The sequence below is a fragment of the Bubalus bubalis genome, chromosome 5, assembly GCF_019923935.1.
Source record: "Bubalus bubalis isolate 160015118507 breed Murrah chromosome 5, NDDB_SH_1, whole genome shotgun sequence".
Lineage (NCBI taxonomy): Eukaryota > Metazoa > Chordata > Mammalia > Artiodactyla > Bovidae > Bubalus > Bubalus bubalis.
Window position 1 is genome coordinate 90,286,963 of NC_059161.1, and position 15,325 is coordinate 90,302,287.

Sequence of the window (15,325 nt, forward strand, 5' to 3'; positions counted from 1 at the left end):
TCCATGGGATTTTCCAGGCAAGAGTACTGGAGTGGGGTGCCATTGCCTTCTCCGTTGCTGCTGTGTAAATTGCCACAAACTTAGTGACTTGAAACAACACAGCATTCTTATCTTACAGTTCTGGAGGTCAGAAGTCTAAAATGAGTCTCACAGGATAAAGGAGTCGGCAGAGCTGAGGTCCTGCTGGACACGTTCAGGGAGGATCAGTTTTGGTTCCTTTTCCAGCTGTTAGAGGTTGCCTGCCTGCCTTGGCTCATGGCCCCTTCCTCCATCTTCAAAGCTCATCATTCCAACCTGTCTTCATCCTCACGTCTCTTCTGTCTCCTTCAGACCATCCTGCTTCCTCTTAAGGACCTCGTGATTACCTTGGGTCTGCATGGGCTTCCCTGGTGGCTCAGAGGTTAAAGCGTCTGCCTCCAATGCGGGAGACCCGGGTTCGATCCCTGGGTTGGGAACAACCCCTGGAGAAGGAAATGGTAACCCACTCCAGTATTCTTGCCTGGAGAATCCCATGGACAGAGAAGCCTGGTAGGCTACAGTCCACGGGGTCGCAAAGAGTCGGACACGACTGAGCGACTTCACCTTCACATACATAATCCAGGATAATTTATCCATCACAGTATCCTCAGTCATGTCCATATAGCCCCTTTCACCATGTACTGTATTCACAAATCCAGGAATTAGGATGTGGACATCTTTGGAGGACCATTATTCTGCCTACCAGGGAGTTAGCACATCTATGGATGCTAACTTGTCAAACCTTTTTGTTCCTATAATCTCTTTTTTTGTTCCCTTTATTCAATAAAGGAGGCAGCTGTTGAGAGTTCAGGCACCACACTAGGTACTGAGGATTTGGGGATGCCAAGGCACCTCTCTGCCCCACTCTAGAAGAAGCAAAATTAGAGAAGGGCTGTTAATGTAGAGCCAGAGACAAGGATGCCAGACTCTTGGCTTTGATTTTTGCAAGCTGAGGTCTAGGGCTGAGATGACAAGATATAGAAGAATTTTTGGTAATTTAAAAATGGGATCCTCCTACCCATCTTCTCTACTGCCAAACCCCAATCCCAAGTTTAGATTTCTTTTTAATCTACTCAAAGGCCTCTGGGGCGGAGGTGTTTGCTGAGACCAGGAGTTTGACTCCTTTTTAGAATACGGTGGGAGGTTAGAAGAAGGAGACAGTCTAAAGAGGAAAACAGAAAAAGCAGCAGCAGTAACAGTCCAACCTCAAGTAGCACAGAAAGGTGATGTTATTGTTTTTGTTTAGTCGCTAAGTTGTGTCTGACTCTTTTTGCAACCTCATAGCATGTAGCCCACCAGGCTCCTCTGTCCATGGAATTTCCCAGACAATAATACTGGAGTGGGTTGCAATTTCCTTCTCCAGGGGATGTTCCTGACCAAGGGATTAAACCTGAGTCTCCTGCGTTGGCACGTGGATTCTTTACCACTGTACCACCAGGGGTGAAAGTTCAAAAAGGTGATAAGAGTTGATGAAATGTTGAAGATTTATTGTCAACTGGTGTCTATGAAGCACCTACTATGTCCCAGACCATTTAACTTACAGCCTAATGTCATCTCACAGAAACCCTGTAAGGTAGGCCTTACTATCTACAAAGCACAGACGAAGTAACAAACCCAGCATCTGTAGCAGAACTGCCAAAGAACTCATGAAGGATTAGTCCCCTTTCAGGCGTCTTTTGACTTTAAAACCGGTGTGGCTTCCTACTCCATCACAGCAGCCTGTTATGTCAAAGGGGTAAGATTAATGCATGTGGTTGGCATTGTTCACCTGTATCCATTTTAAAACCAGAGTCTCTTTGGAGGATGAAGCGGAACAAGGAAGACCTCACACATAGGAGGCAGTAGATGTATCTTTGATGGGATAATTAATGGCCTGACCAGAAGGATTTGTGGAGGTATGGGCCTGGAGCAAGGCCAGTGAGGTACCCAGGGCGCAGAATCTATGGAGACAGGCTCACACAAGTACAGGGGCTGCACTTGCCATACCCTGACAGTGGGTGCCTCCTTAGTCGTGTGCCCAGGGTGCCTGAGTAGGAGCGAGACCTCACTCTCAGGGTGCTTCAGCACAGTGTGCTGTGCTCACACAACCTTGATTGTGAATTTTGTGCCCTGGGCATCTTGCTTGCCTTACCCGAGGTCCTTGCTTTGTGCCAAGGCCAGAGGGAGGAGAGGACCAGTGAGTTCAGTGGTCTCAGTACTGGCTGGATATTATAACCCGCTGGGCAGCTTTAAAAAAACATCTGGGGTAAGATATGACCCCAGACCAATTAAATCAGAATCACTGGCATGGGGTGGCATGGAGAAAGGATAGGAGGCAAAGACCTGAGCATGGATGTATTTTTTAAAGCTTTTCACGTGATGCTAATGTACAACCAGGTTTGGGAACCCCTGAGTTTGGACATTTGGAGAGAGTCCCTCACTGCCAGGCTGAGCAAGAATGTACATGATTGTAGCAAAAGTGAGGGTTTAAGTAGTTCTTTTAAAATGTGAGCTGATGAGGGCTACAGTTCAGTTAACTTTATGATTCTGGGTTTAATTCCAGCCTGGTTAATAAATCAGCTGATTCTTCCACTCCCTTCCTCTGAATTTGAAACCTGGAAAATAATTAAATGTAGAATTCATCTGTAATGGCTGTAGTTATCAAGTGCTGGTTTCAGGGCTGCTGTGAAAGGCAACTCAACCCACTTTATTAGCCCATTTGCAAATCCTTCTGAGGGTTGAAACTGTCTCTGTCCTGAAAGAGAAAGGAAGTCCCCTCTAGGTGTCCCAGCGCTCACATTAGAGCCATGTGACCCTAAGCAAGTGTTCTAACCCCTCTGCATCTCGCCTTCCTCATCTCTACAAAGAGGTGCTTGTGACTCCATGGTTCAGCTGTTACTTCGTTTTTGAGTTTGCTTTCGTTCCAGCTGGGAAACAATTGCCATACAAATGAACACGCTTAACTTTGACAGCTGTGCTCTGTAACCAGTCATTTCTGACAGATAAGGAATCCTCTAAAGCTGTGATTCCCAAACCTGGCCAAACATCATGCGGGAAAATTTCATAAAATGCAGATTCCTGAACTTCATCCCTGAAGATCTTTCTCCCCTGCCTCACTGCCCCATTAAATATGGTGTTTATCAATGCAGTCCTGGTCAAACTGTCTACCTTTACTCATTGGGTCTTTTTTTTTTTTTCCTCTTTTGAACTTTTTATTTTGTTTTGGGGGCTTCCCTGGTGACTCAGACGGTAAAGAATCTGCCTGCAATGTGGGAGACTGGGGTCTGATCCCTGGGTTGGAAAGATTCTCCTGGAGAAGGGAATGGCTACCCACTCCCATATTCTTATCTGGAAAATTTCATGGACAGGGGAGCCTGGCGGGCTACAGTCCATGGGATCTCAAAGATCTGGACACGACTGAGCGACTAACATCACCACATAGCCGATTAATAATGTTGTGATAGCTTCAGGTGAACAGTGAAGGGATTCAGCCATACATATACATGCATCCATTCTCCCCCAAACCTGCTCCCATCCAGGCTGCCACATGACATTGTGAACTTGATTCAATGGGTTGTTTTCTCCCCCGACATGGCAGGTGGGATCTTAATTCCCCAACCAGGGATCAGACCCACGCCCCTTGCGGTGGAAGCACAGAGTCTTAGCCACTGGACCACCAGGGAAGTCTTGGTCTTCAATAGGTATTAAGTGATATCTGGGAATGAGCCACTCATCAGCCAGATTTGGATGTAAGCAATGATTAGGTTAATTAAAGTGCTAGAATCTCCAATCTCGGTATCCCTTGAGAATTTACAGTTGGCAGAAGTCATAGTTCTTCAAGGAAGCCTTCCCTGGGCCCTGAGACTGTGTTAAGCCCCCTGGTTAAAAGTTTTGTAGCATCCTGTTCTTCTTCCTCATAGGACTTCCTGGGCTGGTTCACATCTGTCTTCTTTTCCAGAATGTAAGCTCTCTGAGGGCCAGGATTGTGTACACTATTACAGCTTTGGGGGCATATGATTTCCCCTCTTTCAGAATCGAGATCCGGGCCTTTGGTGGATGCTGCGGTTGCCGGGGGAGAGGAAGTTTTTCTCTGGCATTTTGACTGGAGGCGCGACTCCAGGGGCTTCCCAAGCCGTGTCATCAGCGAGAGCCCGTGGCTGTTGGCTCTCACAGCAGCTCTGTGCCGTGTCTGATGGGCCATGTTCATACTCTCTGAGCTCCTCGGTGTGTTGTCAAAGTCAGTCATCCCTTTTGTAGGTTGTCATCCTTTTTTTAGATTTGAGTTTTCAGTCTAAGTGTGAAGATTAAAATGAATTTTCAGCTGCCTATCTCCTCAGCTCCTTTCTCTCTACTGTTTTTATCTTTTGAAATTCTGATATTCCCAAATAATACAGATTTTAAAAGGTGGTTTAGGCATATTTATTGAGACTGAAAAGTGCCAGTTCCCTCCCTTGGCATTTCAGCCTCTCTGTTTCCCCATTTGTGATCACACTGCCGTTACCAGCCTTGAAAATCCTGTCTTCATAGTTTCATGGCCAGTGCACTTGTCCAGAATGCCCCCTCTCTCCTTCTCAGCCTCCAAGATTTTCCTCCTCTGATCTCCTGCCTAAGTCCCCGTGGCTCTGACGCTTGGTTTATACCTCCTGTATTACTACTTAATGTAGTACTTGTATGAGAGTAGGTTGTTGAAGTGTTAGTCACTCAGTCGTGTTGACTCTTTGTGACCCCATGGACCATAACCCACCAAGTTCCTCTGTCCATGATTGAATTCTCCAGGAAAGAATACTGGAGTGGGTTGCCATTCTCTTCTCCAGGGGATCTTCCTAACCCAGGAACCGAACCTGGGCCTCCTGCATTGCTGGCAGATTCTTTACCGTCTGAGCCACCAGGAAAGCCCCACGAGGGTAGGTGTATGTGGTACTATCTTCCTCAGATTGCCCATTATCTTACCCTTGCTTGGGCCTTGATTAAACTCTTAGATTCCTGTGGGTACCATAATCTAAACTTGCCTGGGAATGGCAGGGGAGCCTTCCTAGAAGTCCAGAGATTATTATTAAGTTGGAAGATGAGATTAAGGGGTAAGGAGCATTGTCACATAGGAACAATCTTTTCTTCTCAGCTCTTAGTTTGAGGTGACCAAGTCAGTCTGTGGGAAATGTTACCAGTCAGCTGCATCAGTCTGTCCCTGAAGGAGGAACCTGAAGTAGAAAAATGGCCTCCACCTTCGGAAGAGTCCTCCCCAAAGGACCCTTTGTTTATTGAGGTGCCCGTCAATTTTGATTTTTTCACTTATTCCTCTGTGAAAAAGAAATAAACTCATTGGATAACTTATTCTTTATTATTCCATCTGTATTTCTTTATTTGTTTACTTCTTCCTGGGCTCATTTCATGTATTCATTTTATTTATTCATTAAGCTCATGTTGTTTTTGAGAAGCTACTCTGGACCCGTCACAAGGCAATTATTCTTTCAAGAATCCAAATTTAGGCAACACGTTAGATTGAGTAATTTACCTGTTTTTTTTTTTTTTTTTAATAATGATGAAAGCATAGACCATGTAGAAACAAAATATTCATATGGCATTGTTTCTTGACAGGGCTGTGAACAAAATTTGCTATTCATATAAACACATTTCTTGGGGAGAGGGGTGTGGGAGGGCATTGAGGATGGAGGGGACACACGTATGCCTATGACCAATTCATGTTGATAGTTGGCAAAACCCAGCGTGATACTGTAATGTAATTATCCTCCAATTAGAATACATAAATGAATTTAAAAATAAATAAATAAATAAAATACATGTAAAAAAAATTCTGATTGAGTTTAAAGACCACAAAGCATCTTTTAGGAATAGTTTATGATTTCAGGGATTGCTCTCATTCTCAGAGGCTAATGAGCCGGTATAAACACCTGCGTGTTGATGCAGGTGCCCTCCTTTTCTGTATCCATACTTGTCCTCTTTTCCACGTCTATCCGCAAAACAACCCCAGAGGGTCCAGTCATTTTCCTGTTCCTGACAAGTTGGGCAGAGAGGAGCATGCCATGCTCTGAGAGCCAGGGTGTGCCGCTCATAGGAAACGACACAGAAGGAAGTAGGCCATCCAGAAGGAGGAACAGCAGGTGAGAACAGGCCTGGGCCGGGAGCCAGGACTCCTGGGGTCTGGTCTCATCCCTGTGCCTGATGAGCTGTGCGACCTCTCGGAGAATAAGTGGAGATGGGCATGCAGCGACAGATTAAAAGTAGCAGCTTTATTTAGTATTTGTCTATGAACATATCTTTATTTTTATTGGAATATAGTTGCTTTACAGTGTTGTGTTGGTTTCCGCTGTGACTCAGTTATATGTGTGTATCTATCCCCTCCCTCTTGGACCTTCCTCCCACCCCTCTGAGTCGTCACAGAGCACAGAGCTGAGCCTCCTGTGCTAAGCTGCACCTTCCCACCAGCTGTCTGTTTTCCTCATGGTGGTGTATATATGTCAGTGCTCTTCAGAGTCTTACAGCCCTCAGTTCAGATCACATTCTGGTTGAGCAGCTGTGGACATTACTTAACTCCTCGAGCTCCGCGTCCTCCACAACATGTGGAAAAGACCTGCCGTATTCGATGGGCAGAGGGATGAACTGCTCTCCTGTGGGTGGAGGATTTCAGCACCACATGCTCAGTTTTCAGCCTAGAGAAACATGACCGAGATGGTGAGAGGCTCGGAAAACATTCTGTGAGGAACAGCGGAGGGGAGGAAGTTCATCTCCCTCTCAACGCGGGAGACGCAGGGAGAACACAAGTGCTGTCCGCCTCGTAGACTGTTGTGTGAAAGGGAGAGTGAGCCGAGGGCGGCAAAGGGTGGGAATGGCGGGCAAGTTCAACCTTGGCGCGAATACCCTGAGAAATGGGGCAGCCCAGCGGAGGAGCTGGCAGCTTAGGGCCTGGGAGCCCTGGCCGTGTGGCCCGGTGGTCTGATGACTGCAGGGTAGGGGGCGTGGTGGGGGTGGGACGAGACAGCTCTCTGCCGGGAGGGAAGTAGGCTAAGCGTCTCAGATTGTCCCACTCCATTTATTCCTTCTCAGGATTCTCAGGAACCATCTGTGGGTTATTCTGTTTATCCTTGGATGCCTCTCTGAGGGTTAGCATTCTTTTTTTTTTCTTTTGAACTTTTTATTTTGTGTTGAGGTATTGCCTTAGTGACTCAGACAGGAAAGAATCTGCCTGCAATGCAGGAGACCTGGTTTCGATCCCTGGATCAGGAAGAACCCCTGGAGAAGAGAATGGCAACCCACTCCAGTATTCTTGCCCGGAGAATCCCATGGACAGAGGAGCCTGGTGGGCTACAGTTCCATGGGGTCTCAAAGAGTCAGACATGACTGAATGACTAACACAATTTTGGGGGCTTCCCTGGTGGCTCAGAAGGTAAAGAATCTGCCTGCAATGCAGGAAAACCAGGTTCAATCCCTGGGTTGGGAAGATCTCCTGAATAAGGAAATGGCAACCCACTCCAGTATTCTTGCCTGGAGAATGCCATGGAAGGAATTCTCCATGAGGAGCCTGGCAGGCTACAGTCCATGAGGTTGAAAAGAATCGGACACCACTGAGCACCTAATACTTTCACTTTCATAGCTGATTAGCAATATTGTGATAGTTTCAGGTGAACAGCTGAAAGACTTAGCCATATATATGCATGTATCCATTCTCTCCCAAAGTCCCCTCCCGTCCAAGCTGCCACATAACACGGAACAGAGTTCCCTTTGCCATATAGTGGGTCCTTGTTGGTTATTCATTTTAAATAGAGCACGTGTACATGACCATCCCAATCTCCCTAACTATTCCTTCTCCGTGGCAACAATAAGTTCATTTTCTAAGTCTGTGAGTCTCTTTCTGTTTTCTAAGTTCATCTATGTCATTTCTTTTTAGGCTCTGCATACAAGGGACGTCATGTGATACTTGAGCATTTGGTTTTAGACGTGACGGTTTGTCATTGCTGGGGGTAAGCCTCTTAATTGATCAGGGCTGTCTTTTTTCCCCCAGACCCACCCTGACTCGAGCATACTTGTTCTGCTGTCCTGCTGCCTCCCAGATTTTTCTTTCACGGCTTCCTTCTTGATGTCATGGGACTGTCAGAACAGTTTGCTTCTCTCCTGAAAACCTCATCATGTGAGAGTCAGGACTTCCTCGAGTTTTCCTTCCCTTCCCTGAGGTTGTGGAGAATGTTATGGTCTTCCTTGAAGCTTTGGGACGGCAGCAGCCGGCCTAGACAGGAGAAGGTGCTGTCAGGGCCGCTCCTTGGAGCAGAGCGAGTTGTGGGAACAAATGCTGCTGTTAATCAGGCTTTTTAGCCTGGGTCTGGCTGGCCAAGTGGTGGGGATTAGGCCTACAAGCCTCGCTCTTCTCTTTGCTGGCATCAAAAGCAGACACCAGCTGTGGTGTTTCTCCCTTCAGTTTAACTTTTGGACAGCTGGCAAAGAGAATAGGCTTTTATAGATGTGGCTTTTATAGAACAGGGCTGACACTTGCAAGATATTTTTTTTTTGGTTTGTTTTCTTCCAGTTTTATTGAGATATAATTGACATACAGCACTGTATAAATCGAAGGTGTACAGGTGGCTTGGTGTTAAAAAAGAAAATCTGTCTGCCAGTACAGGAGCGTCGGGAGACAAGAGTTTGATCCCTGGGTCAGGAAGGTTTCCTGGAGAAGGGAATGGCAAGTCACTCCAATATTCTGGCCTGGAGAATCCCATGGACAGAGGAGCCTGGTGGGCTACAGAGAGTCGGACATGACTGAGCGACTGAACACACACATGTACAGCATAGTGATCTGACTTACATGCATCATGCAGTGGTTATCAAATAACTACAGTGAACATCCATCATCTCATATAGATATAAAAATTAAAGAAATAGAAAAAATGTGTCTTGTGATGAAAGCTCTCAGGCTTTATTCTCTTAACCCCTTTCATGTTTAACACACAGCAGTTATAATATATTTATCATGTTGTACATTCTGTCCTTAGTGTTTCTTTATCTTGTTCCTGAAAGTTTGTACCTTTGGACTGCCTTCTTCCAATTCCCCTTGTCCCCAGGCCTCACCTCTGATAACCACAAACCTGATGTCTTCTCTTTTTTTATGAGTTTGCTTTTGAAGTATGATTGACCTGCAGCAGTCTCGTGGTTCCTATTATACAGCATAGTGATTCTGTATTTCTATATGTTTCAAAAATGGCACAAAGAGAGCTGGAATTAAGCACAGTCTGCACCTGGAACCCTCACGTGTCCCTTTCAGCTGCTGCCCCTATGGCTGCTCATTCCTTATTTGTCCTCGACACTGTCTTCCTTCTCACCAGAGCCTCACTATAATCTCCGTAAGGAAGGGAAGGTAGGAGTGAATAGATCCGCTGTACGGGTGAGGAAACTGAGGTTGGAGAAGTCGTGTGATTGATGTAAACCAGACAGTCGTGGGGAAGGCCTGGAGCTGGAACCCACGAGGAACACGTGGCTGATTTTTCAATGTTGCGCCAGGTTCATGTTAAGGGGGAGCTGAGTTCCCTTCCAGCTGTGTTCACGAATGAGATATTTGAGTGCCTGTTATGTAGAGGGGAGCCGCAGTGGCAGGCGCTGGGTGGAGACACAGAGCGCTCGGACACCCAGGCCTGCACGTAAACCAGGGGAAGACAGACGTGAGTAGATGGGGTTTGGGATCCTGTACTGAGTATCCTGGGTGAGGAAGTTAGGGGCTAATGGAGCCCTCCAGCGCGGCACCAACCTGGTCTTGAGAGGATGGGGAAGATGTCTATAGTACGTGCCATCTCACTTGAGACCCAGGAGGTATTGGTTGAGGGAGGGGCGGGGGTTCTAGGAGGAAAGTGAAAGTATAAGTGTTAGTCACTCAGTCATGTCTGACTCTTTTCAACCCCATGGACTGTAGCCCGCCAGGCTCCTCTGTCCATGGAATTCTCCAGGCAAGAATACTGGAGTGGGTTGCCATTCCCTTCTCCAGGGACCCAGGGATCGAGCCCCAGTCTCCCGCATTGCAGGCAGGCGCTTTACCTTCTGAGCGACCAGGGAAGCCCAGGAGGGAGGGTAAGTATATGCAAAGGTCTGAAAGCAGAAGGAGCTGAAAACGTTCAGTGTGACAGGAAAAGAGCTTGGAAAAGAAAGCCGGTGCTAGTTCACAGAGAGCCCTACAGGCTGCGGTGAGGGCTTTGAGCCTTAGCCAGTGGATGGTGGAAAGTTGGTGAAGGGCTTTAAGCCTGGGAATGTGCCCTAGTCACATCTGAGTTTTAGAAAAATCCTCCAGCTGCAGGAGGGGGGCGGGAGGGAGGGCTGAACCTTAGGGGAACTATTTGCTCATCCTCCTCCTGCTGTGGCCACGTCAGGCATCCCTGTTGCCAAGACTCATCCCTCCCGGATTTTTGCACTGAGGTTGCCCCCATGCTGACAGCCAGCTCTGGGCCACTGATTCTTCTGTGCTTATGCAGAGAATGAGAGTCCACAGGCAGACAGAAGGGCTCTTTTTCTGCTTCCCCAGTTTGAGGATCTGTGTGCAAGAGAGAATTAAGTGGGAGGTTGATATCGGGGTGACTTATTCTAACAAAGCCAGTGGTGACTCGTTCTAACAAATGCCAGCCCTGCTACACACACAAGCTAAGTGGCAAACACCTCCGTGAGCCTCATAGTCTTCATCTGAAAAGCACACGTAATAAAATGTTGTTCAGTCACTAAGTCATGTCTGTCTGTGACCCCATGGACTGTATGTAACACACCAGGTTTCCCCTGTCCTTCATGTCCATTGAGTCGGTGATGCCATCCAGCCATCTCATCGTCTGTCATCCCCTTCTTCTCCTACCCTCAATCTTTCCCAGCACCAGGGTATTTTCAAATGAGTCAGCTCTTTGCATCAGGTGGCTAAAGTATTGGAGCTTCAGCTTCAGCATTATCTTTCCAATGAATATTCAGTGTTGATTTCCTTCAGGATTGACTGATTTCATCTCCTGGCTGTCCAGGGGACTCTCAAGTCTTCTCCAGCACCACAGAGTAATAAAATACCTTCCTCAGGTCTTTGTGAGGATCCAATGAGATGATATATGTAAACTGCCAGGCATGTAGGAGGTGCCCAGTAAGTATTTATTCCCTTTTCCTTTTTTCCTGCCTTCCCTTACCATTGATCCAGAAATCTTACAGTCAAGTCCAAGCCCAAAACAGTTTGACCTATTTCCTTTCTGACCCACTCCATTCTGTCTCTCTGGCACACTGATCGCCTTGAAGTTTCTTGAACACTCGAGACACACTCGCACCTCAGGACCCTCTGACACCTGTGTGGCTTGTTTCCTCATCTCTGGCAAGTTTTTGCTCAGTTATCCATCCTCTCATTGAGACCTGCCCTAGCCACACTCTTTAAAACTCCAGCACCCCTCATCTTATTATTGCTTTCCCAGCTTTATTTTCCTCTAAAGTTATTATTACCTTCCCCAAATTTATATAATTTAATCATTTTTATTTTTGTGTGTGTTTATTATTAATTTGTTCATTATCCCCTCCAACTGGCATATACAATCCACAAGGACAGGAAGTTTTAAATGTCTTATTCATTGCTGTATCTCCAGCAATCACTGTATCACTGCTTAGAACAGTGTCAGGTGCATAATAAGCTCTCAGTAAGTGTTTGTGAAATGAATGAATGTTTGATTAGCTCTCATAACTGTTGAGAATATTGGGAGTTGGGGGAGCACCTGGGACTGAAGAGTCTTGACTGCCATCTGAGGGTTCTTCTGCAATCTGGCTGGGTAGTGACTCTCACTAGAAGTCTAGGAGACAAGAGTTCCAGTCCTTTACTCCTTTCTCTGTAAAATGAGGACCTTGCCCTTTGCCTCACTAAATAGCCCATTTTTATTAAAAAAATTTTTTTGATGTGTTTTTATTTGTTTATTTGGCAGCATAAGGTCTTAGTTGCAGCACTCAGGATCTTTCATTGCTGCACACCAGCTTTCTAGTTGTGGCATGGGTTCTGGTGCACATGGACTCAGTAGTTGCAGTTCTCAGGCTCAGTAGTTGTGGTGCTCAGGCTCAGTAGTTATGGTGCTTGGGCTCAGTAGTTATGGTGCTCAGGCTCAGTATTTGCGGTGCTTGGGCTCAGTAGTTGTGGTGCTTGGGCTCAGTAGTTACAGTGCTCGGGCTCAGTAGTTACAGTGCTCGGGCTCAGTAGTTGTGGTACTCGGGGTTAGTTGCCCCTCAGCTTTTGGGATCTTCATTCCCGGATCAGGGATGGAACCTATATCCCCTGCATTGCAAGGTGGATTCTTAACCCCAGGACCACCAGGAAAGTCCCATAAATAGCATATTTTCAGGAAAAACTTAACCCTAGAACCTTCTACACAGAAGCACTGGTTAGCTCATAGTTCACCTTGAAGATGTGGAAACCAACAGTTCCCCTCTTGCCCCCCTGCCAGTTTCCACTGCTGGATAATTTATTTTTCTCCTTTGTTTGCTTCCTGTCCTCAATTCATTGGACTTAAAAACAATCTCCCATTGAACCTGTGTGATGCCCAGGGACATAGTTCCCAGAAGGTGGCCTGAGTCCATTTCCTTGCCAGCCTCTGAGAGCTAAGGAAGTTACTGTGCATGAATTAAAGCTACTGTGCATGAAGGAACTGAGGCAGCTGTCGCCTGGTGAAGCTGTCTGTTTAGATTAGGTTCCCTCAGTCATTTACTCATTCACTTATTTCTTCACATCAAGAGACTCATAGTCAGATGGGAGAGACCAGAGCAGACAAATCACTATCGCAGTGGAAACACCTAGGTGGAGGAGAAAGTTTCTGTGTTAGTGAAGTCCCTGCTACAAGAGTGTTTGTTGTATGACAACCCCAAACCTCAGTGGCTTCCAACCAAAACTATTCATTTCTTGCTTTGGTACCTACAGGTCAGCTAAGGTGGCCGAGCTTCAGGTGGATCAAGTCCTGGTCTGTCCTTATATCTCTTTCTGGGACCCAGACTGAAGAGGCAGTGGCTACCTGGGGCAAGCTCTTCTTGGGGCCCATGGTCAGAGTACAAGAAGCCGAGCCAAACCACACAAGCACATCCACAGCCTGTACTTGCATCCCATTTATAACAATTCATGGGCTAAAGTCAGTCACAGGCCAAGCCCACCATCTGGAAGGTAGGGGTGAATACTCTGCTTACTCTAGTGACAGCATGATTGTGTTCTGTTTCAGGGAGGGACTGAAGAGTTAGGAATACTGTACTTGAAGTGGCTTAGTGATAATCTGCCTGCAACGCAGGAGACGTAGGTTCGATTCCTGGGTTGGGAAGATCCCCTGGAGAAGGAAATGGCTACCCACTCCAGTATTCTTGCCTGGGAGATTCCATGGACAAAGGAACCTGGTAGGCTGCAGTCCATGGGGTCACAAAGAATCGGAGCAACTAAACAGTAATGACAACAATTGAATGTACTACAGCATTTAGCTCATTTAGCTCCAGCTGTGGAAATGAGGGACGGAGAAGGCGATGGCACCCCACTCCAGTACTCTTGCCTGGAAAATCCCATGGACGGAGGAGCCTGGGAGGCTGCAGTCCATGGGGTCGCTAAGAGTCGGACACGACTGAGGGACTTCACTTTCCCTTTTCACTTTCGTGCATTGGAGAAGGAAATGGCAACCCACTCGAGTGTTCTTGCCTGGAGAATCCCAGGGACGGGGGAGCCTGGTGGGCTGCCGTCTATGGGGTTGCACAGAGTCGGACACGACTGAATCGACTTAGCTTAGCAGTGGAAATGAGGGAAGGCTTCTTGGAGATAGTAACTTTCATCTTGAAGGATAAGTCCTTTTCGAGACAATTAAGCAGGCAGTAATATATGCAATTTTGTAGTATCGCATACACACACACACACATATATATTTATTTATATATGCACAAGTAGTAATATATGCACCAGAGAATCCTGGCGTGCTGCAGTCTGTAGGGCTGTAGAGTCAGATGTGACTTAGCAACTCAACAGCGACAACAAATACATGGGAGTGCATGCTGATTTAAAAAGTGAATGTGAAGTGTTATCTTAAAATTCGCGTAGTCACTGTGGGCAATATGTCAAGAGCTACAGGAAGGTAAAAATAAAGGTCACCAGAGTGCACGCCTTCCAAGTCCCAACTTCATAAGGGAGATCAGAAAAATACAAAAAAGAAAAGGAAAACATGTAACCAGTACATTCTTGCCAGCTGAATGGAACAAAAGTGTGAACTCAGAAAGGAAGTTAGAGTATATTTTTAGCAGCTACTCTTGGTACAGGATGCAAGATATGCATTGCTTTCTAGCCATTATTTCATTTAATCCTGGCAACCCTTGAAGGATGTCCTAATGAGAATCCTGAGCCTCGGAGTGGTTAGGTAACTTGCCTCATGTTTTGTAGTTAGACAGTTGTAGTGGGAGTACTTCCTTGTAGATCTCTTTTGCCAAAGAGTAAAGAGTGTATTCATAGATGTATTCATAGACGTTACTACGTTACTGTATACACGGTCTTTTATTGAGTAGGGCTGCTTTAAAATGTAGTAAACCCCCCTTTTTTTTTAGTGTCTACTATATATGCAGTACTCTGCTTGTTAAAGGACCCCAGTCCTGGAGTAGTTCCTCAAGTCTAGCCTGGCTATGGCATTCTGTAGGTCTCACCTTATTCTCATAGGTTCAAAAACCTTTTTTTTTTTTTTTTTCTGAGTCTTTATTGAGTTCTGTTATAATACTGCTTCTGTCTTAATGTTTTGGTTTTCTGGCCATGAGGCATGTTGGATCTTAGCTCTCCGATCAGGGATCAAACCCACACCCCCAACACTGGACAGGGAAGTCTCAACCGATGGACCACCAGGGACGTCCCTGCTCATGGGCTTAAAATGCCTCGAAGAAAATAGGATTCTTGCCTACGTTTCTATGCAAAAATGCTCACTTTGAATGGTGAGGTGTTTTGAAATCCTGCCTCTTTTTTTCCCCCAGATTATATACGCACAGTCAGTGTTCTTTCTCCTGGGAAATGAAGGGAGACAGCTTGGTGAGTTGCTCCAGGTCCAGCAAAAGTTAGAGGTGGGACTAAGTAGAGAATAACTGTTTTCACTATGGTGCAAACTACTCTACCTGATAATAATTCTTCCATCATCTCGGAGCACAGATGCACGTTAGTGGAACATCCCTGTGCATGAAGAAGTGGGCATTTGTGAATTTTTATTTCTAGTTTCCTACCAGTAATCACTTGACAACTGGAATAAGGTCTCCCTGGTCTTCCTGATCTTTAGTGTGACCTTTCAGCCTAGCGTCTCATGCGTTTGCGGAGAGAACCACCATCTTTCTGCAACCATCCCTTCCCTCT

The 15,325-nt window shown here is 46.2% G+C and overlaps 1 protein-coding gene and 1 non-coding gene across 17 annotated transcripts in view; both read left to right on the plus strand.

Annotated features, from left to right (window-relative positions):
• SYTL2 (synaptotagmin like 2) overlaps positions 1 to 15,325 on the plus strand; it is a 119,195-nt gene that overhangs the window by 38,641 nt on the left and 65,229 nt on the right. The window contains exons 2-4 of one of the 16 annotated variants that reach the window (XM_045165800.1): positions 7,901 to 7,973; positions 12,899 to 13,135; positions 14,956 to 15,010. The exons of 12 other annotated variants lie outside the window; for them this stretch is intronic. The gene's annotated coding sequence lies outside the window, so the exon portion shown is untranslated. The remainder of the gene's footprint in view (positions 1 to 7,900; positions 7,974 to 12,898; positions 13,136 to 14,955; positions 15,011 to 15,325) is intronic. 3 more of the 16 variants (XM_044943420.2, XM_025286226.3, XM_025286227.3) reach the window with 3 other exon arrangements.
• TRNAW-CCA lies at positions 384 to 455 on the plus strand. Its single transcript has one exon. It is a non-coding gene; the product is annotated as a tRNA-Trp (tRNA).